Below are 26,187 nucleotides of genomic sequence, written 5' to 3'. Positions count from 1 at the left end.
ACTGAAAAGTATTAAACCAGCTGGTCGGGATCCATACATTTATTTATTTACTTTGGGGAATTTAGCACATTTGGTAAGCGCTTAAGGACCAATCTCTGAGCTGTTTTACCGGAAAAAGGACATTCTTTTATTTCTTCAAAGGCAGCCAAGCAAAGAAGTTTAACATACAGTAGCGTTCTTCAGCAGTACAACATACAATATGCTTGGAAAACAGATAGTCTTACCATTCTCAGGTTGATCCTGTTCCGTGCCCCAGTCCCTGGACTTTACTGTTTTACTCAACAGAATCTTTTCAGGAACACTCTGTACCCTTGAGCAGCTTTCAGCAGCTTTTGATTCAACACACACACCACCTTGTGTGCCTGGCTCTCTCAGCCTCTCCAAACCTTCCAGCCTCTCCAAACCTTCCAGCCTCCCAGGTTGTTCCTCATGTGCCTCCAGCACACACCCAACTTGGCTTGGCCCTCGTGTGCCTCCCGCACACACAGCCACCGGGCTCCCCTTGTTTCCTGGAACTGCTCAGCCCATCTGGCTGAGAGTGTTGGGTGACTACAACCCCCAGTTCTACCGTGGGATTGCCACACAATACCACATCTCCAATATCATGGGAATCATTCATTCTTGATCTGCATGGCTCTCAGGGCATCCCCATAGTGGGTTTTGTTCTCCAACATCATGCAAAATAGTAAATATGCTTCATCAGGGGCATATCCCACTTGTTGGTGTCTGATATAGTTCTTGGTACAACCTTTATCCATAAAAAAATGAGCATTTTAAAGAATAACCATACTTCACTATTGATGACCTTCTAAATTCCTAGCACTTTGACAGTCTCTGGCTCCAGCACAGACAAGCATACAGCAAGTAAAGTCAGCGTGAAGTCACACCACCTAATCTGCATACCTGTTCCAGCTTGTAAGTCAATGTATCGAGACCACTACATCAGTATGACAGTCAGGCACCTACTACTGTATTAGAAGATGGAAGACAGAGCAGGTGGACGAACAAGGCAGAAGAAAGAGCAGGTGGGCAGATGGAGAGAACAAAAGGGGACGATGGACAAAAGAGAGAACAACACGGACAAAAGAGAGGACAAGGCAGACTGATGAAGGGAAAAACAAATGGGGTAGCTAAAAGATGGACAGGACAGAGTGAGTGGATAGAAGGTGGAGATGACAGAGCAGTGGGCCAAAAGATGGAGAGGACAGGGCAGGTGGACGGATGATGCAAGGACAAAGCAGACCAACAGATGATGGAGAGGAAAGAGTGGGTGGGCAGGTGATGGAGGTAACACAGAAGGTGGAGAGAGATGATGGTGAGGACAGAGTGGTTGAACAGACAATGGAGAGGACAGAGCGGTTGGACAGATGATGGAGAGGACAGAGTGGGTGGACAGATGATGGAGAGGACAGAGCAGTGGGTCAGATGGTGGAGAGGACATAGTGGGTGGACAGAGGATGGAGAGGACAGAGCAGGTGGACAGATGATGCAAGGGCAAAGTTAGTGGACAGACGATGCAAGGGCAAAGTTAGTGGACAGACGATGGAGAGGACAGCGCGGGTGGACACACAATGGAGAGGACAGAGCGGGTGGACACACAAAAGAGAGGACAGAGTGGGTGAACACACAATGGAGAGGACAGAGCGGGTGGACACACAATGGAGAGGACAGGGCAGGTGGGTAGACGTTGGAGAGGACAGAGTGACTGGACAGAAGATGGAGAGGACAGAGCTGTTAAGACAGATGATGGAAATGACATAGCAGATGGACAAATGATGGAGAGTACAGAGTGGGTGGACACATGATGGTGAGGACAGAGCAGCGGGACAGACGGTTGAGATGACAGATCAATGGGCCAGATGATGGAGAGGACAGAAGACCGAGAGTACAAAGTGGGCAGGCAGGACAGAGTAGGCAGAAATGCTATGGAGAGGACACAGAGGGAAGATGGATGACAGAGAGAACACAGTGGGCAGAGGTTGTCTATGGTTCTATGGTTCTATGCAGGCAAGCTGCCTTTTCAGATCATACAAGGCTTCCCCAGCAGCTGGTAACGCACAGTTGGGAGTGGGAAAAGATGCCGCTGTCAGGACCAGAACGTCTCCAACACTACCGAAGGTGGCAGAGAATAGAAGATTATGATTTACAAAAACAGACCAATTGGCAGGATAAACAGTAAGATGCTTCAGTAACTGTTCAGCACCTAAAATAACAGGGTATGTTTAACCTGCTATGTTCACATTGATGACAATGTCAAATTAACCACCACCTTATCACGAGTGGAAATATCCCAATCACAGTAAAAATAGCCTACATTCTATTCTGCAACACTGCAGAGCAGTCCCTTCCACTTCAGATTCCTCAACCGCTATACTTATAATGCACAATGTAAATGGCTGAAATGTATTTGTAGCGCAGCCCCAAATATCACAGCAAACAACATTTGGCTATTTCAGTTCATAGCCTGCAAGGGCACACACAGCGTTCATTAGCCTCTCCACAGTCCAGTGGAATGCTAATAAATTAAACATATTTCAGCAAGTTAATTTTAAAGCACATTGACATTCGTTTTCAAAATGCCATCGTCGGCATCAAAAGATTTAAACAATAATTACATTTGCCGTAAAAGTGGAGATGGAATAAATTGCGCATCTGGTCACAGAAAGAGAAGCCGAAACGTTTATAATGGTGTCCCATTCTTTACCCGGACCGAAGGCCAAACACTGCAATCTAACCGCTCGGCGGTTTACGGTTATGTTTATTACCATGGCTCAACAAATACATTTAGATTGTGGTCACTGTCATAAAACTCAGTGGAGTAGGTAAACACTATCTGAAATAAATGAAGCGCTTAATTCTTTCTCTGCTTTAACAAAGCATCCGGAGTGCCAGGTTTTGTCTTTCAAGGTTGACTCTACAACAATCTACACAGATGTCCACAAATCACTCCTGGTCTAAGGCTGCCCACAGATGAGAAGATCTCTCACAGAGTACGACAGGCAATGAAGAAATGTGCCAGGGTATTTTCTGCCACAACATTATTAGATATTAGGGTTCGTTAAAGCTGAACTCCAGAAACGCAGCGTGACACAAAGAGGAAATACATATGGGAGCCATTTTACCTGCCAGAGGAATAGTATTTTAGTCCACCAAGTCCAAAGATTATCATAGCCCTACCCACAGCACAGCAAGCATGGTGACCTTTTTTTTTGAATAGTAAGGCCTCCTTCACATGGAGCATGTTGCTCCATACAACGTGAAGGGGCAGTTTTTGATGCACCTGGAGCTGAGGGAAGAAGTGGGCAGCTCATTTAACTCTATGGAGACACAGGAGCTGTGCACTCTCATACTTTGCTTCCCGCACCTCCGTTTTGACAGCTGCACACAGGCGGTGTACGGACCTTGATGCATTGTGTTTGCGCCCGAGGCTACTCCATAGAGTTACATGAGCGGCCCACAGCTGCGGACACATTCAAAACTGTCCCTTCATGCTGTACGGGGCAACAAGCCCCATGTGAAGGAGGCCCAAAGGAACAGAAGTTGCTCACCTCTCTACCTTTCCTGCACTCTCCTTCAGTCAGTATGTTTCATATGTGCATTCAGCAGAACCTGATTGGCTACTAGAGCAGGCCCTCCTTCCCTCAGTCTGAGTGATGTGGTACAGGGAATTACAATAGGCTGATGCACAGTTCAATTTCAGTACTTATACCAGTTGCATTTAAAAACACCTTTGAATATTTTGTGATGAATAAATAACTACATCAATTGGTGCACTTTTATGTCTGCACAGAGCTCCACTTTAAAGTAGGAAAAAAACAACAACACACAAATGTAATACAGTAAACTCCCCGTTATCCGGCATCCACAGGGATTGGTAGATTCCGGATAAATGTAGTTTTTGGTTGCTTGAGAGTTAGGCCTCGTTCACACCAGATGCGGTGTGTTTCTGGCCCGATTCTGGCAAGCGCTATTTTGATCGCACCGCACCGGACGGTGCCATTCACTTCAATGGCCCATCACAATCCCTCCTGCCCCACAAAAAAAGTGAGCCGGCCGCAATGTCATACAGTGCGTTCTGGCCAGAATCGAGCCGGAACGCACTGCACACTTATTTAATTTTGTTCGGGTTAGATGAGAATTCTGGTTACTTCAATACTGAGAGTTTATACTGGTCCTAAGCTATAATGGCTGCATTCATTTTCTTTTAGAAATTGTGTGTCCTTGTATTAGCTGCTGGAACACACAGCAACTGCACACTAAATTCCCCACTTCGTTTAGGGGCACCAAAGTCATGCACCCTGCCTGCAGTACGATCGGACACATGGCAAAACATTGCTTGCGTTCCAGTCTAGTGCGCACTTAAATAGAGAGAGCATGCAGCATTTTTTTGCGTTCACACTGGACCAGATGCAGGAAATGTTTTGCCATGCATCTGATATCACTGCGGGCAGGGGGTGTGACTTCAATGCACCGCCATACCCCCTCCCACGAAGGGGGAAGTTTTGTGAGCGATTGCGGTTCGTTCCAGCAGCTCCCGCTCTGGAACGCAATGCATTTGGTGTGCACAAGCCCAGAGGGGTTTATAGAAGCCTAGGGATCATCCAGAGGGTCTGGGAGAGATGAGCAATTTCTACATCTCACATATGTTACCCCTGACACCAGTAAACTTCCCAGCTATCTGTTCAGATCACCATACACCTTACAATCCGCCATACAATCTCTGTTCAATTTACTTCAGATTTTCCAAAACTGTATTGTTTTGTATGTAATCTGCCAGGCCTTTCCTATACATGGAAGTTGGTACCGGTAGATCTAGAGGAGATTGTACAGTCAGATTGTAATGTGTGTGGGGAGCTTAAAGTGACCTCAAAGTCAAAAATCCCCTCCCCCCCATGCTGGTGTGAGAACTTACCTTAATGGATGTACGAAGGGGGAAGTTTTGTGAGCGATTGCGGTTCGTTCCAGCAGCTCCCGCTCTGGAACGCAACGCAATTGGTGTGCACAAGCCCAGAGGGGTTTATAGAAGCCTAGGGATCATCCAGAGGTTCTGGGAGAGATGAGCAATTTCTACTTCTCACATATGTTACCCCTGACACCAGTAAACTTCCCAGCTATCTATTCAGATCACCATACACCTTTCAATCCGCCATACAATCTCTGTTCAATCTACTTCAGATTTTCCAAAACTGTATTGTTTTGTATGTAATCTGCCAGGCCCTTCCTATACATGGAAGTTGGTACCGGTAGATCTAGAGGAGATTGTACAGTCAGATTGTAATGTGTGTGGGGAGCTTAAAGTGACCTCAAAGTCAAAAATCCCCTCCCCCCCATGCTGGTGTGAGAACTTACCTTAATGGATGTCTCTTGATCCGATCATCTTCTTCTTTCCAGTAGTTTGCAGGAGTCCCTCCAGCTTTGGAGTCGGTCTCTGATCCAGCGCTGACTGCTGTGTCCCCTGTCCATGTGCATTGACTTACATTGTGCCTCTTTTCTCCCGGCCGAAGATCTCTACTGAGCATGCGCCCGCCTCATCATCCTTTGCGGCTGCCCACGACACAGGTAAGTTTTAACCTTTGTTACTTTTGCTTTGTAATGTTTTTGCATATATCTACTGCTTGCTGGCTGATCTATATACACATCGCTTGCTAGCAGTAGATATACAAAAAAACGCGAGGTTTAAATTGTTTTCACTTTCCTCTGACTAGCCATGGGGGGGCGCCCAAATCTAGTCTTGCCTAGGGCAGCACAAAACCTAAATACACCACTGCTTGTAAAGTCTTGTGCATTCAACTGCTATCCTATGCAGTGTTATCAGCCCACCTAGTTCTCTCTGGGGACTGTACACCTTGCCTGATGTTATGCAGATGAGGAGAGGGGGATCTGTCCTGTAGTCATAAGACAATTCTTGTTCTAGGGTGGCAACGCTGCTGGTCCAAAGATAAAGCTAGGTAAAAGAGGGCCGCCACTCTAGAATACTGACAGCATCACCAAGTAAAAACAATAAAAAGAAAATGAATACACCCAACTACTTAGCTTTAGATGCAATAAAAACATGTATACCTTTTTTTTAACGTTTTTAATCCACTTTTGTTAAGAAAAAAATAATCCCTTCTGGGTGATCACGGAGGGGGCTAGTTTATGTCCTCACGTGTCCCTTAAGAGAACTATGGGGAAAAACACTTACCCCATAGTTCTCTTTTAAATAGAAAAAAAAAAAAAAGTTTTATTATATATTATTTTTTATATGAAAATGGAGTTTTCCTTTAAATGAAGAGGTTATAAAGGATAAGAGCAGCTGATGAGTATTGTCCCTGTAGATCGTCAATAGAGAGTAATAAACAGATGCTGAAAAGCCCTCCACTAAAACAAACACAATGATCAGACCTTAGGAAGGGTTGTGATCATACTGAAAGAAGATATGCAACCTTGGTCCACTAATGAGGGCCACATCGGGACTCTGTCTCCTGTCCTGCTCCAATCAGTTGAGTATTTCCTTTTACTTATATCCAAGTTTCTGAAGCACTTATGATAGACTATAATAAATGTATATTGAGTGCATGTAATCAGGCTCGCTATACTGCATGGTATAATGAATGAGAACTGTACAAGGTTATTGGTGCTTTGTTCTCCCATCCATCTGATGAACTGGCCTTGACTTAATACTTGATATATTTTGTCTTCCAGTATAATATATGCATGGATGGGATTTGTGATCTTGTTTAAATGGGATCTAGATTGAATGGGACACCGTGGACCTCTACATCCTTAATGCAGCCTGCTATTAACTTAGAACAATGCAGACTATCATTTATCTCCATCTACTCTGGTTACATATATGTCTGAGATTTCTTAGTCATTAATAAGTGCTGTGGAAGTGATTCATAAAGAGGACCTGTCCTGTGCTGGACAGGAAAAATCAGCTTAAATGATAATACTTTTTCTTGCATACTAAAACAATAGTTGTTGCAAAACTGCTTGTCATAATGTGATTTGCACTAATCTAAGCTGGAATTCAGTGAAAACATACCCACTTAGTCACTTTGCTCCTCAGCAACCCACTAACCATGATCTACGTTTCACAAATATCTCTGTTGTGTAAAACAAGAATGTAATAACAACAATAATATGGCATTTAAGCCCCATTCACACCAAATCTGTTAGTATCTATTTTCCCCAATGGATGTCAACAGGTGGCAACAGACAGTAACCCAATAAAATGTATGGGTGTGAATGGGACGCGTTCACACCACTGTGATTCATGGCGTTCCATTGCAGTGAGATGAAAAAAAAAATATGGAAAGCTTACTTGTTTTCAGTACAATGTAACACAACACGCCATAACCGGTTGTGAGTGCAACGAAATGGAAGAGGGGGAACAAACAAAAACAAAGTTTGTCCACTCAGGACATGTTAATTAAAATAAAGGTTGGCAAAAAATAAATATATAATAATTTAAAAAAAACAAAAAAAACGGAATGCAATGGAGGTTGAAATTGCAAGACAATGGACCACTTTTGATTTACGTTTTCGGTCTGATTTTGATGTGAACGGGCCCTTACAGAGCATTTTGTAGAGAAACCAGAAAACTGTATAGGTAAGTGGAATAGGATGGATTTATTTAAAAAATGGCATTGGAAAAAAAAGCTAAAAATGTTTTCCTTCATTTTAAAGCTTGATTCTGGGATAAGCAAATATTGTCTAAGTATAAGAGGCATGTGCATTCTTCATTGAATCTTATGGGTATCACCCCACTTCACTTTGTTCCATAGTCACTATAGATATTGGGGATATGGTAACGGCGTTTAGGATTGGGGTCTACCTACTTCTCTTTCTTGACTCTTGGTGAGCTTTGTATTTCTTTCAGATCTGTGCAGGAATCCAGTGTGAGACTTGCAGCTTCTTGTAATAAAGACCGCTCACTATTGCTCTCTCAACTTGTGCTGGGTGGCTGGTCTTGTATCCGCCCCCCTCCTGTAGTATTCTACAGGCAGTCTGTAGTGGGTGGGCGCATTAGTTGTCATGAATCATGTTGTTCTTTCTCATGCTTTTAATCCTTTGTTTTCACCGGGTGAACCTGCCAGTAGCGCACTTACTGTCCTAGGGTGACAACACTAACTGTATCTACACAGAAGTGGCACTCTAGACTGCTCCCCTGATTACAAGCACCTCACCATCTCTATAAAAGAGGGGGGGAAGTGTTCTGTAGTTCCCAAACTTGAAAGCTGACAACATTGTTAAACATTTCAGTTAAGCGTACAGAAAGTTATAAGGAAACTACTTTTTTTCTGGCAGGATTAAAGGGTATCTATGGTCAAAAGTAAAAATAAATCAGTATTTCTAAATTGATGTGCTATAAGTTCTATCTCATTCCTAATAACCAGATCCATCTAGAAGTCTGTAAACTTACGTATTGAAGATGACCATAGGATGGACTTTCTCAATGCGCTGACACAATGACACTCAGCCCTGTGAATATGTACTTCCTTGTCTCACTACTCTAAGCCTACTGTCTGGATTACAACTGAACAATGTAGCACTACCATTGCTTGCTGGAAGCAATGCATGATGGGATATGTATTCTTGAGAACTCGGGATTGCATAAAATCAAGTAGCAGGGAAAGAGATGCAGAGCACACTGGGAACCCAGGAAGTTGTTGGAAATGTTGGACAGATGGAAGGCAGCACTCACTACATAAAAGGGATTTGTTTTCAAGTAAGCTTTGATTGCATTATCAAAAACAACTCCATTATGTACTCCTATTACAATGCTGATGTTATAGCAGGATAATGTATACTGGGACCTAAAGGAGAACTATGAGGTGAGTGATTTTAACTCAACCTGATAGTTCGAGCCGACCTGTGACATTGAAACTGTCACATGTCAGCTCTATATATCGGGAAGTGAGCGAACGCATACCGTCGCTTGCTCATTTTCCGATCATCTCCCTGCAGAGATCAGTGACTGTGAGTCACCGCTCCCTGCAGGGATTTCCCCCCCCCTCCCCGCTCTGATCCTCCAGAACTTACTGGAGAAACGGACAGGGAGGGGGCGGGCACAGCTGGCTCTGCCTCTACTTGGCAAAACCCGGTGTCAATCAGCTGGGTGGATCTCAACAGTATATTGTTGGGATCTGTCACGGCTGTGGCGCTCTAAGTATATAGTGGGCAATAGCTTGCTATATACTGAGCTTTGGGTCATGGGAGGACGCTAGTATATGTATATTTTTTGTATATTTTCACACTGGTGTCACCAGTTCCAGAAGGTATCAGAGCAGACCCGACCAAAATATGGATGCATCTGTGGCAGCTTGTATTGTAGACAATCACACAACAAGATTTCCATCATAACATTTGATGCTTTCAGGTTTCAGGACAATTTGTAAAAAGTCCTTAGTGAGATATTGGCTCCAATAAAATGTACAGTAAGTCTGTTTTCTGTGTGCAATTTTAATGAAAAATTACAAAGGGCCCAAAAGTTCCTCTTTGGAGACGATTGATTTATTCATTTCTACAATTTATGAGTACGGTGTAATTTCTGAGGAGAAATATCTCCAGTCAGATTAAGGAAAGCTTTGATGGCTTTGAGTAGAAAGCGAAGCACATTAATGTGTTATTACTTTTTAAGTATTATTCCCCACAGAACATATAAACAGAGATTGCTGCCATCATACAAAGGGAAATCATTTTAGAGAATGATGACTTTGTTTGGGTAAAGCTGTTTCAACGCTCACCATTTAGCACAAACGTGTGTGGAAATTAATGACTTCAGTTTGAGATTTGTACTGGGATAATTTCTCCTTGGAGAGTCCAAATACAATTTTGTGACACCAAGAATCCATACCATTTCATGCTGAAGACGAACTGGTTTAGATCAAGTGGAACTCCAGGTAAACAGTAGTGAAGGGTTAGAGCTTGTGACAGTTCTTTTTTTGCTCTGACCAAGGGAACAAGAATATACACTGATCAGCCATAACATTATGACCTCCTGCCTAACGTTCAGTAGGTCCCCCTTTTGCCACCAAAACAGACCTGACCCATCAAGGCATTGACTCCATTGAACCTCTGAAGGTATGCGGTGGTATCTGCCACCCAGCTGTCAGTAGCACATCCTTTAAGTCCTGTAAATTGCAAGGTGGGGCCTCTATGAATCATACTTGATTTTCCAGCACATCCCACAGATGCACAATTAGAATGAGATCTGGAGAACGTTGAGGACAAATAAACACCTCAAACTTGTTGTTGTGCTCCTCAAACCATTCTTGAACCATTTTTTGCAGTGTGGCAGGGCACATTATGCTGCTGAAAGCGGCCACTGCCATCAGGGAATACCGTTTTCATGAAAGGGCGCTCTTGGTCAGCAAAGAAACAGCCACATGAATGGCAAGGTTTTCCAGCAGAACATTGCTCAAAGCATTACACTGCCTCTGCTAGCTTGCTTTCTTTTCATCCTTGGTGCCATCTCTTCACTTCACCTCTCTCTTCACCTCTCAGTGGCCATAATGTTATGGCTGATCGGCATATACCTATTACACTGTGCAACATACATCCATAAGCAAGCTATTCACATAAAGCTGTGTCAGCTTAGTAGAACTTTTAAATATAATTATAGGGAGTAAAAACCCACACTTTGGGCTGCACTATAAAATAATCATATAAATATGTATTTAACAAATCAATTTTTAATATCACTGCATAAAAAAAAGTTTATCCTGCTTCAAAAATTAAAAACAATTGTTTCCATTTTTATTTATATTTTTTTTCTTGTTTTTTTTTGAGGGATAAACTTTAGATTTTTTTTTCTTTTTTTATACAGCGATATTTAAAAATTAATTTGTTGTATGCATCGTTGATTCCTATCTGCAATCATAGTGCAGCCTAAAGTGTAAGTTTTGATTCCCTTTAACTATATTTAAAATTAAATGGAATCAAAACCTACACTTCAGGCTGCACTTTGATTGTATATACAAATATATACATGTATGTAACAAATCGATTTTTAATAATAATAATGACTTTAAAATCCTTAAAAAAATTTGAAAACACACTTTTATTTTTTTGGGGGGGATACACTTTTAGGGTATTAGCTTGGATTTTGTTTATAAAGTGAAATTAAAAATTATATTGTATGATCATTTAATGCGTTACAAGTAATGCTCAGCGTGTAGGTTTTGGTTCCCTTTAATTAGGTTTTTATAAAGACTATATACCTCCTCACCTTACTTTATGCCCTGATAACAGTAGACACCAATTAGGAATGGACTAAAAATCTCTTCAATTGGACAAATTAATACATATACCTTTTTTTAGTATTGTTAAACAACTGAGAACCTTTCTCAGGATTTTTATTGCTGTCTGAGTCCCAGATGGGGAGACTTCTCCCACTTCCTGTCTCAGGGACCGCTATCATTAGGACAAGAAAGGAGAAATATTACTAGCTAAGACACAACAAACAGTAAAAATATGACAGGTTCTAACTCTTCATCACTCTATAAAAGAAATCAAAGAGTTGTGTCTGGAATAGAAGTGTCAGTCTAATAAGAATATATAGGTTTTCAATAGATGTTAGCAGGTTGGCCAACATACTTGCTTTCTACTGCAAAACTAAAACTACCAATCTAGTTCCATGAAAAGATGGAGCAGCGAACATTCATATATGCAGAAGCTTTGCTGGAAATTCCAGTAGGAAGATCTCACAAATAGAGATTCCAAATTGAAAAGAAAATGTGGGATAATTTAACAAATTAGCAATGAGCCATAACCATAACCTCTGTGTAGAGTGTACTGACCCTCAAGGACTATTCTCACTTGTTTGTTTTGATGAAGCACAATGCATGACTTTTTGCTGAATAAAAATACATTTCAAGTAGAAATCCCATTTATTCTTATGTGGTTGGTTCAGATCTATGTGCTGCAAGGAAAACTACATGGGGTCATTCACCCCTACACATGTGCATCACCACACATGCTGTAATGCACATGGAACTGTATATATCCAGCCTAAGGTGGCAAGTATGACTTAGATGGCCACAGTACAGTATAAGACCTTCAAAGCAAATTTCATAAAATTAATATTAAAACATCTTCATGTTTTATTTACAACTTGAGTGCCAATATACTTCTTTCCATTGTGTTAAGGCAACCAAATGAAAATGAGTGGGCTGCCAACACACCCTAATGTGGTAAAAACTGTACATGACCCTTTGTTTTTGTAATAATGCATGGCATCATGCTACAATGCAGATACACTGCCTTAGTGCACTGGGGTGCCATTAAAAATCAATGGCACCGCAATGCAGTAATGAATGTTATGTTGGATAATTGTTGGGTTACCACAGAGGAAATGTAAAGCGCCTCTTAAAAAATATAAAGCGAAGATGATAATAATAATAATAATAAAAAATGTAAAACAAATTCAAATGCAAGACATATTGGCAACTAAGCATAGAATGAACCAAAAAAATCCATCATTTTGGCCCACCTCATCCCAAGTTTATTGTCATATTTGAGTAAATCTCCCAAACCCCCTACTTTCAGACTCATGTGCTCCATACCTTGGACAAATTATATAAAAGGTTCTAATTGTGCCTTACACCAGCAGATCTAGATGTAGAATTGGCCACAAGGCACACTTGCTGGGGCTCAGCACACTGTTTAGGATTAGAAATTAGGTCCTTGATTTTGTTGAAGTTTTAAAGAAAGCATAGATGAGATATTAAGGAAACATAGAGCAACTTTAAAATTCAAACATGTTAAAAATTAGGGCTTTGTCCAGGGACAAACATTACAAACCTGGGACTTTTGCTAGTTATCAAGGTTTCAAGTCATGAAGATTTCAGAATCAAACAATAAAGCACCCCAACATAAGTACCAATTTTAACATCCCTCTACATTCAACACAAATAGGATTGAGGTCAGGGCTCTGTGCAGGCCAATCAAGGTTCCTCACACCAAACTCATGAAACCATGTCTTCATGGAGCTGGCTTTGTGTACAGAAGGACAATCATGCTGAAACAGAAAAGGGCCTTCCCCAAACTGCTATCACAAGACTGGAAGCCCACAACTGTCTAAAATGTCTTTGCCAAAGCATTAATAGTTCCCTTAACTAGAAACTACTGAATTCAATAATTTGGAGGCATCTCCACATACGTTTGGTCCTATAGTAGGTGTGTTGGTTAGGTGACCAGAGACATTTGGCTTTGGGGAGAGCTCCGGCACTGAGGTCTCTGCACTTGAATTCCCAGCTTCACCCCTGTATTGGGGTCATTATAAGTGGATTTAATTACATGGAAAAAGAAGAGTTGTTGTCAAACACTAATGAGGATGGTGGTGGGGTCTCACAGTTGGAGTCCCTGAGATAGAAAATAAGTCAGCAGATTTTTCAGCCCGCTAATGCTTTTTCAGAAGACAACATTTTGAAAAAGAGCTGAGATTTGACAGCCTTTAGAATGTTCTTTCTGACACTGAAGAAGCTTTTTAAACATAACTTTTACATTTCCCTTAAAGTAGAGTAACAGTTCCCCGTTACCTGCTGTTCACCAGTGCACTTAAAACACCAAATTGTTGTATTGTTCAGACTGCCATTTTCCACGCTAAGCAATTTCAGTCATTTCCAGCAATTAAATGCCAAACACACTATGCATATTAAACGGTGTGTCATTTATTACTACCTTCCTTGGACAAGAGAATTTACATTTTCCTGCACAAAAGATCAGCCATGCATTTTTCATGTGTAATGACTGACATTTCAGCAGAACATAGTCATTTTTAAACAAAAGTGCTAAGCAAAGTTCTAAAAAAAAAATAACAATATATTTGAATGGTTATTAAACCAGTCTTGCCAGGCTGAACTAAAGAAAAAAGAAACACTATTATTTACTGTATTGTTATGTACAGATGCTATCAAAGACACCATCCATGCATATGTGATGTTATGGTGATGTCATTATGAGCTAATGCATTGAATTGCAGATGACCATTCAGAGCCACCTGGTGGATGCTGGGGGAACTTTATCCAGAGGCAGCGAGTAGAGTGATCACACTCCATGACAGTTATCCTGGTTACTTTCAATAATGGGTCAGCCCAGTTTTTAATATTTTGATTGCAGTGATTGCAGTACTTTTTCCCCACAAAAGAATGTCTACAGTCTTCTAGTCTTCTAGGGTTAATGATGTTGAGTGTCACTCAACCCAGAAGTCTGAGGGAACACTTTGAGCGCAGGGCTTTCTCTAAGAAGAGAAAGAAACACAACCCCCCCCCCCCCAACCCCCGGCAGAGGCTGTAACCTTTCCCCACTGTATCTAAACCAAAATACCTGAACAACACGATATAGTCCCGGGTGCAGACCGAACTGGCTCTCCATTGCCAGAATCACAGAGAAAAATAGGTGATCACACTCCACGAATCTTCTCAAATCATGTATGTTAATTGTCGATATCATCAACACACTGTATAATGTCCCTCCATGCGTGCCAAAACGCTCACGTGTTTCACCTTCATGGACTTAATCATAGAGGACGCCTCTAGGATTAAGCCGTGAAGCTGAAAAGCGGGAGATGTTTGGCACGTATGGTGGTACATTATACAGTGTGTTATTGATATCTACAATAAACATGATTTGAGAAGATCCGTGGAATGCGATCATCTGTTTTTTGGGGTTATTACTAAAGGACAACTTCACTAGAGATAAAGTTGTCCTTTAAAAACCAACTCCAGCCATGTTTTATTTCAATTTGTATATAGTGGCGAAGGGTTACAGCTTATATCAAGTTATAATTGTAGTCTCTGTCCATGTTAGTGATATTTCCCTTCACTTCATGCCAGGACAAGAAATCTCTCCAGTGATGATGATGACAAAATAGTCTCTACTAAGACTGAAGACAACACACTGTGAATATGTTTGATTTTATCTTAGCAACTAAATGGAATGCCTGATATACAGATAGCCACTTCAGGAGAATCTACAATGATGTCTATATAGGAAATTCATGTAAATATGAATTAAATTGTATGTGAAAGTTGGAAAAAGGGTAAAAAATAAATCTATGTAAAAATTACAATAACAACTTACAACACTCCAGTTTCCATTTAACACAACTGTAGATATAATATAGTTAATGTGCTGTTGTGAGTACCTGGCATATTAGTAACGAGTGCGTCAAAGATTTGTTAAATTGTTGGCATTTACATTTACAGAAATCTGTCAGGTGCTCTTTTTAATGTGAGAAAATTCAGCTTTGGGTTGATGGATGTCACATTGTTTTATTTAATGCTTTGATTAGGATATTATCACTTTGTTTAGTGTTCTGAATTTCCTCCTACGCGATTTACCCACAAAAAACACACAGGTGCTCCTTATTGAAAGCCATGGCTGGCTGCCACCCTCCGCAATGCTAGTTACCGTACCTAGTTATTACCATGAAAACTAAAGAGAACATCGCTAGCAAAGCTCGCACACAAAAGGAAGGCGCCACAGGTCAGGTCTGCTTTCTATTAACACCTTATCTGCTGCATCAAGCAGGCATTTTGCTTTAAACATAAAAGGGTGCATAGATAAACTAAAGGGCGGTTGTATCATTGGGTGCATTTAATGATGTTTAAATATGGCCCATAAATACTGCTTAATGCAGGGCATTACCTCTCACTGCACTAGAGGAAGCCCTCACTCCCATCATCAGGCCGTTTAGTTGCCAGAACACTGTGTAGAAGAGGCTGGGCCAAGACAAAGCCAGGAATAGGGAGGGGGGGTGGATGGGGCAAATTCACAGAGGACCAGAACAATCCCAGTACCCATTAAAACCAGCTCACACCAAAAGATTTTTGGATTGGGTACACACACTGGGAATAATTAGCTGCATTGAATCAGTCTGAGCTTCTGGTGTGTTGCTGTATCTTTAAGCAGGATGAGGCCATGTCCAGGTAAGCAAGCTCTCCAATTATTTATTTCTATATCTCTCTCCAAAAGTTGGGAAACTTTGGAGTTTGCAAAGGTGCCTTGGCCCGCCACTGCAGCTTTATACGTTTGCAAAAAAATATTCAAGTATTTTGTGCTGGAGAATATTTGCTTTGTCATATTTGCTTTGCTTTGTCATGTTGATCCTCTCTCTCCTTTAGTTGTTGTTCTACAGAGAATTACACAAAGCTAGCATGCAGACTAATCTAGGAATTAATACAAGCTATATTTTAGACAAAGTGCACTTATTATTTTTGCCCTCTCCCCATATATAAACAACCCCACCCCGCCCTCCGCAGATCTATACTTCTCGAGATTTGAGTGCCACTGTTTGTTGATATCCAGTGCTGTATGTCTCCCTCTACTGACCACATGTGTAGGGAGACAGTCCCATAGAAGTATATGGGGCTGTCATGTGCAGGTGCAGGCAGGATATGCAGCACTGGAATGCAAACAATAGAGAAACTGTGCTTGTCAGATCTCCGTAGGTACGGATCATATTTTTGTGTAGATATAGTATTTAATTTAGGGGTGTGGTGTCCTTGTTTCTATGATGACTCCTAACATTTGTATACTCTGTGGAGGGGGAGGGTGGGAATGTTTAGGTCAGGGGTAAGATAAAAACTTAAAAAATACACTAAGGCCAGATTCATGCCCATGCATTTTCCCCTAATGTATCGTTAATTGAAATCAATGGAAATCCATTAAAATGCATGTTGACGTGCTTTGTCACACGTTGATGCGGGTTGTCATGCTTTTTCAAGGTATGCTGCAATGCACATTGTACTAAATATCAATACACATCATGACAAGAGTTGATGTGAGTCAAGGTGTTGATGTGCATTATGACACCCGCTGACGCACATCTTAATGCAAGCAATGATGTGTTCTTTCATTTCAAAAGAAAATGTATCAAGCAAAAATCCTTAGGCTAGAGCCACGCCTATGTGTTTGCCCCCGTTGATGTGTTTTCCCTTGAAATCAAGGGAAATGCATCATGGAAACTCATGTCAATGCACATTAAAGTTCAGGTCATGCGGTTTCAATTCATATTGCATTAATGTTGTTAAGTTGATACATAACTGGATTAAAAAGTGTATATTTTCCAATTTCTAACCTGCCTGGAGTTCATCTTTAAAGAGAAAAACAGATCTGCTATTACCAGGCATGAAAACATTTTTTTTTTTTGTTTAGAATTATGTTCTTCGTCAATACTCAGGAACACTGTAATGACTGCAAAACTATTATGCAGTTAAAATGTGCAAAACATTGGGTTAGCATGTGCTACTCTGTATCTGAACAGAAGAGAGAATGCTATTCAACTGTGTGAACAAAAGGAGAACAGGTGTTATCTGCTCTAATCGTCTATTCACCATCAACCTCACCCACTCCAAGCACATAAAGCAAGAAGTAAACCTCATTAACGACACTGTGAGAAATATACGTATTCGCACTGCCAAGGCAATTATTTCTTTGAGAACTGCAAGAGATTAATAGCACACACATGCATAAAAAGAAAAGAAATCTACACGACCAATAAAGCATGCATTATACATTTGCTTTAGTGATTATACTAGTATCAATATTTCCATAAATAATAGCAACTAGGAGACATATTAAACAAAAATATAATACAATACTGTAAAAAAAAAAAATTAATGATGGTGCAAGTGCACCTGCAGATGTTCCTGCTCAACTTTAAAGTGACATTAAACCCTCAGATTTTTTAACATAAACCGATACTGTAATGTGTGCCTTACTGTAATCCATGGTAGTTTCCCTTCTCTTTGCTGCTCTTCTTTTTAAATCCTCATGTCTTCTCATGCTAGGGGAGAACTTCCCTCTGCAGACGACTGCCTCTTCCTGTAGTGCTGGCTCAGGTTGCACACCTACACACAGACACCATGTACCCATTCCAGAGACAAGGCAGTCTGCTGCAAAACAGAAGTTCTGCCCAGCATGAGAACAGATACAGATTTAAAAGGAAGAGCAGCAAAGAGAACGGAAACAACCATGGATTACAGTAAGGCACACATTACAGTATTGTTTTATGTTAAAAAATCTGAGGGTTTAATGTCACTTTAAGCTGGCCATAGACACCAGAACACACTTGATGATGCAGGAATGATCAGACCACTCTCAAGGTGAGTTTTTCCATGAATGCTGCAGGACTTTATATTTGTAAGTTGGGTTTGGCTGTTGATAGGTTCTTGGGGGAACCCTTGTAGCAATTATAGCAAGATATCAAACCTGCTTGATCTCCCTTGAAAGTGGGTGGTTGGTCAACTTGAGGGACATTTGATGTCTATGCGTACCATATAACTCTAGAGAGCCCGCATAGGTTGCAAATTGTGTGACAAGGAAGCCTGTCATCTCCATAGTGATAGCTGTGCTGTGGAGTCCCTTCTCCGTACTGACCACATTGCTAAAAAAACAACAACACAGGAATGAAAGAAGGAAGCCTGACACTTTTGCTGCAAAAATCATTGTTCCAGGTTAACCTCTGAAGCCAGTCATGTTCCATAAATGGTATCTACGCGCTATCTCTGCTGACGAGAAGGGCAGAGTACGGGTACAAAAACTACTTGGAATACTGTGTCTGAATGTCAAGAAAACCCATCACAATTAGGCTTAAGAAGTGATCTGAGTATTCAGTCTTCATTATGACCATGCTGCTTACATATGAATGATTCATCCCTTCTTCCCTCTAGGCTGGCTCCACACCTATGTGTTGTAGTAATGTGCAGGGAAATCTCCTGCTAGTTAACTTATTTGAATGTGTTAATGGACCCCCATTCACTTTGAACCTGACACTTTGCCCAGGGTGCCAGGCCTATCAACTGCCTGACCTCACACAGTGCACAATCAGAAGAAGGGAGATAGCTTTGGGCTGCAACTGTCATACATTAGGTGTCGTCTGACCCCCTCATGACCCTCTGTTGCCACTACTGCCTTAGCAATAGTGATTCCCATAAAGCCCTCAGGATCCTTTTTAAGTTCTCAAAACCTCATCTCAGCTGAGATCACATCATGAGATGCTGACATTTAGATGGCAGTCTGGAGCCCCAGCTTCTGCAGTATAGCTAAGCTTTGCAGGGTGTTTTTTTCCACAGCAGTGTTTTATCAACCAGGATGTTAAAGGTAGCCTCATAATTCTAAACATAGATTTCAAGGTAAATGGACTTAACATTTCACCTTTACCCTTGTGGCAATGTTTCATCATGCTTAGCAAAATGCTGACTGGTATTATCTATTGGCTGCAGTTGTTTTTAAAAGAGATGCTACCATTAATTTATATATTTTTCAAACAAGAGCTTTATACATTTCAAAATAAAATAAAATAATAATAATAGTGGTAACTATTATTATTATTATTATCATCATCATCATCATCACCTCCTTTTTTGTTGCTGTTGGCCTTTTCTTGTGAAGTGAGAACTCTGCCACAACTGTAGGTGGCACTGCAGCAAATACTGCTCAAGGGGTACCGTATTTTTCCGTATATGAGACCCCCCCATGTATAGGACGCCCCCCACTTTTCTTACACAAAATTCAGAAATCAATGTTTTTCATGCTCTTTTGCATAACTGATTACATCCAGTTTAAATTTTGCAGAGTAAGACAGCCGCTTCCTGGTATTGGTATTTACTGGGATTTTTTTTTGTTTTCTGACATTTTATGGGCTCAGAAAGCACAAACATTACCGCTCCCTGTTGCATCTAGGCATTGGCTACAGGCTCTCCGCAGCCTCAGCTGACGTCGGGTACATAAGGCTCATGATTGAAGGAAACCTGTTAGCTTGTCTCTGCAATCGGAAGTTTCACTCGTGAGGCCCGTAACCGCGGTTCTCCTCTCGGCCCCCGTGTATAAGACGCCCCTCCATTTTAAGGTAAATATTTTACCTTAAATACAGTATATACATTGGATCTGTTCTCAGGTACATCCCTTGTCCTCAGCTTATATATTTAACAGGTAACGAAGTGTCAGGATCGAGTCACTTCATTAAAGCTCTTCACAGCATTAATTTGCCATGGCACTCAGTCAGCTGCCGGGATTAGGAAGACAAGTTTAGCTGCAGGCAGTACTGGGAAGGAAAACAGAGAAGAACACTTGGACAAGTTGCATTATACTTGCTGTATTAAAGCATCAGTTCCACATGACACATTACCAGAACTGTACATATTTATGCTGCCTTTGTCTGACACTGCCTCCGGGATTCTGTTACCTGCTCTGACCCTGCATCACTAAGGAAGCTGAAAACTACCACAATCGGCACCGCCACACTTCATCAACTGCCAGGGAGATAAAGGAAAATTTTAACAAAATAATAGAAGCAGAGGCAGCCCTCTATTTAGAGAAGAATGCAATTCCTTTAGCACAACGCAAGACTAGACATGGCTTTGATTATATATTTTTTTTCTGAAAGAAGGAACATTGCTTATCTAATAGTAATTATGTTTGACTGGACTTGTTCTGTAATGTTAAAGATGATTCATATATTCTCCAAGCCATTTCATTACTTCAAATGAGTGCCAGGAAAATACCCCAGCATTTATATCCACACAGGTATAGACACCTTAATCCGATCACCATAGAATGTGGAAAGGATGACTGTCTAGAAGCAAAAGGTGTGAAAGTCATGGAAGCTATTGTTCTAGTTATATAACCACATTCTTGGTATTAGGAATTCTGTATAGATGTTAATTGCTCGATTTACATGGCAAGAGGTGTGAACTGTTGTTCACTTCAGGAATGGTTGCTCCAGTTTGATGAAGATGTTATCGTGCATACCTCTTGTGAATCAGTTGTCCTCAGTCCAAAATGTGCACCTCACTGTCCTCCAAAAAATCCCACCCTTCCTTAACCCTTTCGCTGCCAAGCCCTCCGGAACATTTTTCAAATCAGCTGGCCAAGCCATTTTTGAATTTTCTGCAATTTTTTCCTATTGATTTGATTTTCAACTGCTGCGTTGCTAGCGTTTGTAAAAGACCCCCCAAACCATATATTTTCTGAAACCGCAGGCCCGGTAGAATAAAAAGATGGTGATACTAAATTTGTAGGCCCTGCGATAATTGCGCAAATGTGCGCCCGGTATTTTTGATAATAGCAGTCATCAGCGGCTTGTGAGCCGCTGATGACAGCTATTAATTTAAAGGGGACAGTCTGCTGAACAGTTATACTATAAGCTGATGGTCGCTAAAGCGACCATCAGCTTATAGTAGAACTGTAAATGCCAGGTCCGTATGGCATACTGACCTGGCCAGCTGGAAGCACTTTTGTAGGTCCGTATGCCATACGTCCTTGGCAGCGAAAGGGTTAAGATGTAGGTAAGCTGTCTTGACTGTAGAATTTGCCCTGCTATGTTGGGCTACTCATTTGTTGAGAGGTCAATTTGTGAATGTCAAACTGGACAACCATCCCTGAACAGGGTTGGGGCTTTCAACACCAGCTGTCTTCCATATGTAATGTTGTTTTAACATTTCTACTCTGGTGATTTGACAACAATTCACACCTTTAGCCATAATCGAGGAATCAATACTTCCTCACACCAAGGATGGTATTAGTCAACTAGAACAGGGCAGTTGCAAAACGTTCACACCCCCGATCCTGTTTTTGGATAATCAACATCTACACATTGCATGGTGTTTGGATTAAGGTGTCTGTACTACTTGTGTAGATATAAATGCTGGGGTATCTTCTGGACACTCACCGGAACTGAATAAGTGGCTTGAAGATGATACAAAACGTCTTCAACATTACAGCACAATTCCAACTGAATGTGACCAACTACTACTAGCTACATCATGATCTGGATAACTGAGAACCTTCACAGATTATTGTCTAATGTTCCCTCTACAAATGGATGAAGGCCTGCAGGCCTACAGGCCTAGTGTTATATCAAATGAGAAATTGGACCAGAAAATGTTATGATGCTGGTAAAGTAACTGCCTGAGCAACCATCAGTTGCTCAGAATATAAAACCATATATAAAACTGTCCCTGTAAAGAGCAACTCCAGGCAATGAGAAAAGTCAGAAGGGAAGTAATAAAACTTTCCAGCAAACATTAAATCTGTCTGCTCTAATTACTGTCACTATGTGGCTGCAGGGTCACATCTGTGCACCTTCTCAGAGGATAGCAGTGCTGGGACAGGCAGAATCAAGAACATCTGAGTCACACTTTAGAATAAACTGGGATGGTGTTCCCACAAGGATAGATGCTTACAGCGTGTTTGGTGGGACGGTGAGTTAGAAGTTCTGCAGAGTGTCTATGTGAAATAGCTATTCCTGTTCCTAGACCCCGTCCTCGAAGGAAAGCATCAATGCAATCCTAATTAGAAGTATCAGTGGGTAAGGTAAATCCTAATAAACTAGGTGTGCCCAGGTACTGTCACATGTATGAAAGTGTTCTGCTGCTTCCAGTCTGGGATTGTACGCTAATATATATACATATATATACATACATACATATATATATACATACTATGAGTGGACAGATTATTATGACCACCTGACGTTTGTAGGCAAATTATGAAGCCAAATTTCAGATATTGAGATATTAACTCCACTTTAAATACAAGTAGTGCCTAATGAGAATTTTAGGAATATTGAACATAAGACTGGAAAATGCAAATTTTAGGAATATTGAACATAAGACTGGAATACAGGCTTGGTACCCACAGAGCAGCAGGTGGAATCCAGCAAGAGGTATGAACATGCCAGAGACAAATTACATTGTGTGCACATTCATTTGTTATTATGATGTGTTAAGTGGGAGCAGGCCCGTGACATGCCATTCTGTTGGAATAAAGAAAAGGTAGCATCTGCACAGTATGCTCCAGAAAATGTCAAGAGTGACGCAACAGAATCAAGCATGACCCACTCGCGCAAATCAGGGCACTCTACAGCAGGAGATGGGGGATTCATTTGATATGGGTCATGACCACAGCTGATAATATAAAGACATTTGGAAGTTCTATAAGAGCTTTGTTCTACTAATGTATACACAGAATCACACTGCAGACAAGCAATGTGACCTGGAAAGTTATGCAGAGATTGCATTGTGCTGACAGAGAACATGGAGATAAAACATTATAAAGAATAAGGCTAGCCACACACAGCTTGTTTTTTCTTGTTCAGCCAATTCTTCCATCCACACCAAACTAAACAGTGTGGATGGTAAAATCTCTACTGCTGGCTATTGTATTAAGTATGGTGTAATGAAGTGCACAGCGCTAAATGCCCTTCAGGAAATTAGATAACGGTAGGGATCATATGGTGTCACCTCCGTGTCAAGCAATCGTGAAACAGTGTATATATAATAAATATTTGTGTAAAAACTTATAGTACGTTATAAAATGTGTCAGCAGGTGTCATAAAAGGCGTGTCATACATGAACCTTATTAAATAAATAAACAAAAATCTTCAAAGGCCTGTAGGCCTATCTTTAATACATGCACCTTATTAAATAAATAAACAAAAATCTTCAAAGATCTTTGAAGATTTTTGTTTATTTATTTAATAAGGTTTATGTATGACACGCCTTTTATGACACCTGCTGACACATTTTATAACGTACTGTAAGTTTTTACACAAATATTTATTATATATACACTGTTTCACGATTGCTTGACACGGAGGTGACACCATATGATCCCTACCGTTATCTAATTTCCTGAAGGGCATTTAGCGCTGTACACTTCATTACACCATTATTCTGTAGGCTTTTAGCCTGAGTTCAGCAGCTTTTTTCCTTTTTGGTTTTAGAAATTTTAGCTCCGGGGTCATATTAATATCTATTTTAAATTTTAATCCATCTTAATTTAGTTTTACTATTTCCGTTAGCGCAAGTTAGTTTGGTTCACATTATTGTATTAAGTAGCCATGGTGAATACATCGGTACTCCCGAACAGCGACTGCATTGGATAGGAGACAAAAGAGCTTTGTACTGAAGTTCAACCGACATTCAATGATTGAATGCATAAGGCTGAACAACTCCGGCATTCCGAGACTCCCAGACGTCCACACTAACGTGTTTCACCCGTATCTCTATGAAAAAGCCCTAAACAGGTGAAACGTGTCAGAGTGGCCGACTTCTACGTGGGGAGTCTCGGAATGCTGAGATCTGCAGCCTTATGGATTAAATCATTGAATGTTGGTTGGGCTGCGGTGTGCGGCTCTTTATTCTTCTGTGCTGCTCTGTTGTAGCATGGATGGCTCCTGGACTGCACCCACACTTGCCCAGAGTTTGGAGGCTCGGCATGGGATAGGGCAGTGATATATCCCCTTGTATCTTTGCATGTGATAGGAAGCAATCATTGTTTGACCGATAATTTCCATATGGCTTAGTGGGATTTTAACTCGACTTTTGTTGTGCCGAGTGGTACTTGCTGGGCCCACAGCTCGAACTGTGTGTCAGGAATGAGCTAAAATCTGAGCCGTCTTATGCCAGCTTAGGTATATGGAAATTGGTGTATTTAACATTTGAGACCAGAGATAGTTTAGGGCAAAGCAGCAGGTTTGTTTTATACCTCCCATCCCTAGTAGCATATGCATACTTTCTCATTGTAACCCCTGCTACTGTATTAAATGGAGGAGGGGGAGGATCTGAAGGAAATACCCACTACTTCCATGTGACAGTGATGGGCCAATCAGTGCAGACAGTCAATAACCCTGTGTATGATATGACTTCAGCAACTTGTAGGCTACACACAGTTTTTCTTCCCTCATCACAGCAGTTGAACAGCACATTGAGGGAGCAAAAGCAAGGTAATTATCTATGTCTGTGAAAGTACATTAAAGTGAACCTGTCACATGAGAAGTCAGATTCTTGTACGTTGGACTGGAACAATACAGAAATATAATTTGCATTGTAAAGCTATAAAATGAAAGTACTACTTTACAACACAAACAGGGACCATGGAGAACAAAAGTAGCCTCACGGCTCCCTGCAGGGATTCCCCCTCCCCTGTCTGATCCTCCAGCGCTGACTGGTGGAACGGACAGGAGAGGGGGCTGGCACAGCTGGCTCTGCCTTTAGATAGGCAGAGCCAGCTGTCACACACGCAGCAGGGTGGATCCAGACAGTATTGCCGGGATCCGTCCCGGCTGTGGCGTCTCAGCATATAAATGAATGGGTTATACTGAGCTTTGGGTGACGGGAGGATGCTAGTTTGTGTCCTCCTGTTACCCTAAAGAGAACTATGGGGAAAAGCCCTGACCCCACAGTTCTCCTTTAAGGCTAAACCACCATTCCAGTCATAGAACAGAATATAAAACCAAACACTATAATCATATATTCTATTGAAGATAAATAGTTTTAAATGCAGCTTCCGTAGCTATAATGATCTGTAAAGTAGACTGGGATAACAAGGGCCAGGATTAGGAAACATTTAAGCTCTGTTGCGGTGCTGACACGAGAAGCAAGTGCAGCAACCTCATCAATGTGCTTCTGCTCTATTGTCATCCAATGAGCAGCCTGGAGATGTGCACATGTGCTGGTAGGAGGCGCCATAATATGCAGTGGGAATGACCGCACCAAAGAGTACCTACTCTATTGTCCTCTGATCAGCAGGCTGGTGTATGTTCTTGACCAAGCAGTACTTTTGGTGTGCTACCAGTCAAAAATCTGTCTACACAGTTGGTATTGTTATTTTTAAACGATGAGGGATTTTTTTAAAGCGTCTTTTATTGACTTTTTGGGGTACTGCAGTTTTTCGCCGTTTCACGGTCGCACGCAATCTGTAAACTGGGCATGTTGGGTATCGTTTTACTCGTTGTAACCTCATCTTTTATATTTCATTAAAAAAATTGGTAATTTGTTGTGTTTTGGGGCATTTAATTAAATTTGTCACTAAATTTTGGGGTTTAATAAGGAGTTGCGCTAATATTGCACAACATAAAAATTTTCAACTACCACCATTTTATTCTATAGGGTCTTGGCATTCAGAAAATATATAATGTTGGGGGGTTTTACATCATTTTCAGGCCTAAAATGTGGAATATAACATGGGTGCAAAAAATGAAAAAAGGGCCTCAGTCATGAAGGGGTTAAAGGTAAAGAAATGAAAGGTAAATGTAAGCAACCCCAATGTGTAGGTCTATTTTTCCTGTATATACTATAAAATTAAACAAACAGTGGTTATTAAATACCACCAAAACAAGACTCTATCTATAGGGTATATGCAGGCTAGTACAGAAACTATTTCTGTAAATTACCATACATAGTTTCAAAAATG

General features: G+C 41.0%; 1 protein-coding gene across 1 annotated transcript in view; it reads right to left on the bottom strand.

Moving 5' to 3' along the window:
* NBAS (neuroblastoma amplified sequence) overlaps positions 1 to 26,187 on the bottom strand; it is a 578,163-nt gene that overhangs the window by 257,405 nt on the left and 294,571 nt on the right. The window lies entirely within an intron of this gene.

Source organism: Nanorana parkeri, unplaced genomic scaffold (assembly GCF_000935625.1).
Source record: "Nanorana parkeri isolate BGI_ZX_2015 unplaced genomic scaffold, ASM93562v1 scaffold324, whole genome shotgun sequence".
Taxonomy (NCBI): domain Eukaryota; kingdom Metazoa; phylum Chordata; class Amphibia; order Anura; family Dicroglossidae; genus Nanorana; species Nanorana parkeri.
Note: the sequence above shows the minus strand (reverse complement) of the source record. Positions and strands in the feature narration are given on the sequence as shown.